Source organism: Oreochromis aureus, linkage group 3 (assembly GCF_013358895.1).
Source record: "Oreochromis aureus strain Israel breed Guangdong linkage group 3, ZZ_aureus, whole genome shotgun sequence".
NCBI classification, from domain to species: domain Eukaryota; kingdom Metazoa; phylum Chordata; class Actinopteri; order Cichliformes; family Cichlidae; genus Oreochromis; species Oreochromis aureus.
The window spans coordinates 120,226,999-120,231,518 of NC_052944.1; the positions used below are offsets into that span (position 1 = coordinate 120,226,999).

Below are 4,520 nucleotides of genomic sequence, written 5' to 3' on the forward strand. Positions count from 1 at the left end.
GATCTGTCCTGCTGCCCTGTCAGTACTCGGATTTCATACCTGGTGATCTCAGAGGACAAAAGCAGCGTTACAGCGGCGCACATCGATGAGAGCTGATGCTCTCAACACTTCAGACCTCCGCCTGTCTCTGAGAAAACCAACAATGGCTGTCAGCAGCAACTACACCTGCTCCACCAGTGCTGGGAGAGAAGAGCTGAGACTGACAGCTCCTTGTACAGGTCAGTACTGCAGAGGTCCGTTTGCTGACAAACCATTTAAAAACACTTTTGAGCTAAAATCCATGGAAGTCACAGAGGACAGAAGAGACACTGCAGAGAGGATCCAGAATATTTGATGTTTTCTGATGACAGTTAAAGTTTCCAGCATTTAAAAAGTGTAACAGCGCAGCCTTCATGTACTTTCAGTTCTCCATCATTAATGATGACTGTCCGTTATAAATCATGTTGGCTAGTTTTCTAACTCAGTCCATGTCTCCAAAGCAAACTTCTGTCCCACACTTTCTGTGCTGAGTCTTCAGGGATTCTTTTCACTTGGTGCTGAACTAACTTTAATGAATTGGGGCTCCAAAGAAACCCCAGCCCTCCCTAAACAAGGCTAACAAGCAATGCAACAACTCTGTGGGCTCTCTGTAGTGTAGCTATTAATCACAATCAGCTTTACTGACCACAGATATGCACACATGACACCTTCATGACAGACACTTACTATATGCACAGCATCTGCACGAGGACTGACTATAAATATCTACAGAGCCACTTCCTCTCTCTGCTGGTGGTACATACCTGTCCTTCCATCATGGCTGCTCTCCTTGCTCCTCCTCTTTCTCTGCTTTCTGCTGTCTGAGGTTTTCACTAAGTACACGGTCAGTTGTGGCTGATGTCTGTGGTCTCGTCCTGAACAGTGGTTCTGCTGACACTCACTGGTCCTCTGACTCGTTCCTTCCTCGTGTCAGTGCTTTCAGTCTTCTCCTTTGGCGAGCTCATTATCCCAGCTGGGTATCTGATCAGGGCGGCAAGGCGCAGGTGTTGATTGGCCACAGTCAGATCCACCTACAAGCATCTTTGAGGGAAACATCCTGGTGGCAAAAGAAGCTGAAAGTCACTGTAGAGTGTAGCTAGCATACAGCTAAAGCTAAGTCATTTCAAATAGTTCTATTCAATTCTAGTTATCAGCATAGCTGGACTGGCCATCGGGCATACCGGGCATTTGTGATTTTTCGTTTTTATGGGCCGATGGTTTTCTTTTTTTCTTTTTTTCTTTTTTTTTCCCCGTAACGGTATAAACAATGAAAGGTGGTGGATTGGCCAGATTGTGGGAGATGTGTAAAAATAACTCAATTGTTTGGTGGTGGCTATTGCAGAGCTTCCACAGATTCAGTAACATTAGCAAGTGGTGGAGGCCAGCAGATGCAACACGCTGGCAGGTGGATGACGGAAAGGCAGAAGAAGCGGAGACCCGAGGCGGTGAACTGAATTTCAGGTAAGAAGTTATGACCTGCAGTCTATCAGGGTCAGATATAAACCAAGTTTAGGTGGAGTTTATTTTCGTTATGCTGACTTTTTACCGTCAATTACAATAACTCGTACTGCTTACTAGCTAGCATGACGGAGTTTATATAGCTACTGCTGGGCGGGTGCTATGATATTATTGATGTTGAACTTGTTTTATCTTATTTTATTTATAAGGTTAGTTATTAGAGTCTCCAACCGTCCAGTAAAAAAACAGAATCTTCTCGTATTCAGAGTAAATATTGCGCGTTTCGTATTAAGGTGAAAAGGAACACAGTTTGTTCTGGACTTCAGCTACAATGACAAAGACACAAAGCTGGAGTTATTCTGTGTCTTTGCTGCAAAGCTGCCTCTTCTTCTCCCATTCTCTCCCCCTCCCTCTCCTGTTGCTACTTCAATCATGAAAATGATCAATGATCAGCTGATCGGCTTTTCTCTCTTGTTTATTTATCGCCCACTTTGCACCAGAAAGAGGAAACCGGCGGATGTCGCGCTAAACAACAGCAGCACGTTTAAGCTTGATCAGCTGTTGTTAGAATTTATTTAATATTAATTTCTAGTATCAGCTGATGTTTGCTGGAGCCACAGCTGTAAAGCTGCTGGTCATGATGTCGGTTTGGATATGTGGTGAGAGGGAAACATGCAGATGAAACCAGGAGATGTCCTTACTGAATCATCAGAGCTGAACAGGTGATGGAGAAACAGGTTTACCTTTTAGGTGACATGAATGAGTTGAAGGGAAGTTATGAACTGTTTCTGAGAGACAAATAACACCAGGATCCTTTTTTTTTTAATGTAGCTGACAGCTGGTAACTGTGCAGGGGCGGGTCTAGCAAAGTTTTGCCAGGGGCCCAGGTAGGGCATTAACAGGGAGAGGGGGGCACAAAGAAATACTTTTCTTTCTTATTCTCATTTAAAATGTCTCACTTTTAACAAATAATTACCTGAATCTTACAACAAACGTTTTTATCTGATGTAAAATGCATAGAAATCCATTATTGTACATAGTAATTTTTTTAGGGTCCCATCATAATTTCTTCAGAAGTAGCTAAGTACTGTATATGATGCCAGTATTTTCCCACATTTTCTAGATACTGTACCAGTACTGTGTGTAAAATGCCATCAAAAAGTCAATTAAGTTTTTCTTTCTCATCTGTCTTTCTATCTCCTTTCACTTTTTAAAGGTTGCCATGTTAGAAAAAATATGTTGCCCTGCCATGCTGTTGATGTAGCAAATGAATGGTTTATGAAAATATATCTAAATCTGTCATCAGTAATCAGTAATGATCATGTCTCACCTCTAGTCTTCTCTGTCTTAATTTCAGGTTTTCACCATGTGTTGTAGATAGTTCAGGAGGTTAACTCGACCAAGCAGTCTACTTTCAGGTACTGTTTAGAATACCAGAATAGGGAGGATGGTGTAGGTTTAAGTTTATTAGACTGATACATATATACCAACAAGACAGTGTACATCACTGTGACAACAGCGTTTGTTTTCATTCAAAGGATTTATGGTTTTTCCTATAATACCTGGTGGGCCGGTCTCTGGTCAAAATGCCCGGGCCGATTTTTTGTCCCAGTCCAGCCCTGGTTATCAGTCACATCTGAGCAACAACAGGAAGTGCTGTGGACTTTTGGAGGAAACAGAAGTTCATGTTGATGTCACAGCTCATTGCTCGCCCAGATCTTTGCACATCTGTAGAACTTTGCTGCAGAATGCAAAGCACACGTGGCTACAGGAAGAGTTTTAGCTCCAACTTTGTTGGTTGGGAGCTGAACATGAGAAATCCTCAACACCAAGACTAATCACAAACACACAAAGCCCCAGGTCCACTCCACAAACTGTGCGTGTCTAATTAAAACACTACGTGACCAAACAACTATGTTAATAAGGTGGAAGCTGCTCTGAAGTCATTAGTGACCATCACCTCCTCTGTCTCCACCCGCCTGCAGGCCTTCACCTCCTCATTCATCCACAGTCTGCCTCCCTCTGCTCCATCAGCTGACGTCCTCTGTACAACTACCTGCTGTGTGCACATCTTTGATTTCTTCTTCTTTGTATCCTGCAAAGCTCAAACTTCACTATAATACAAAGACATTTCAGAAACGCTGCACTGAGTGAAAGATAACAGCAGTGACCTAAATGAGTCTGCAGCGTATTCAAATAGATTTTCTGTGAAGCATTAAAATAAACTTTTGTTTCTCATCCTTTCAGTTTTGTGCTCGTGCTGTTAGTCTGAGAAGCTCCTTGTTTGAAGTCAGCTCAGGATCATAAAGACTTCAAATCTATTTGATGCCTGAGTAACTTCCATACGCAGAAACATCTGGATCAAATCCACACTGAATGTTTCTGTGACACATTTAAAAGAAGTCTGTTGTTCACAGTCGTGCTTGTACAGAGTGCTGACAGCTGACAGGACCCAACAGGAATAATGTGTCTGTGCTGAATGAGACACTAACATAACACATGATGATGAGTCTGTGATGGGAACACTGGTTCTTTCAGTCACTGGTGTCCTCACTCCAGTCCATGTCAGCTGGAACTAATGATTTGGATCTTATTGTGTGAATGTTGTTGGATCTGTTTACATATTTTATTAAAAACAGTTTTATCTAACGTGATCCTTTCATATTTTAATAAGTGTTCATTGTTATTATAAGATGGTGTAAGATGGCGCCGGTATGCGTGGCTCGCCGTCCACGGCTGTCGGATCCACTTTTGCTCTGCGTGTTTTTATTGTTTTTGTCACTTTTATTGAACCACGCTGACTCTCTACTGACCTACGATCGTGAAACTCTGTTAAATATTCGGACTAGCGCTGATGGACTTTTTTCCACCTCCGCTACTATCTTTAGTCCCGCATCACCTGGATTACAGCCCGACCCCATCTCATAAGAAGAAGCGCTTTAAACGCAGCGGGCTGTTAGTGAAACTGAAACCATATTTAGCTCTTTCATCTGACACAGACAGAACAGTTTCCAATGCAATCCGACCTTTGCACCTGCGTTTCG

The 4,520-nt window shown here is 42.6% G+C and overlaps 1 long non-coding RNA gene across 1 annotated transcript; it reads right to left on the reverse strand.

Annotated features, from left to right (window-relative positions):
- On the reverse strand, positions 1-3,615 carry LOC120437984. The gene is made up of 3 exons (XR_005611557.1): positions 3,437-3,615; positions 783-1,075; positions 1-39 (listed from the first exon to the last, which is right to left on the reverse strand). It is a non-coding gene; the product is annotated as an uncharacterized LOC120437984 (long non-coding RNA).
- Positions 3,616-4,520: the final 905 nt, after the last annotated feature.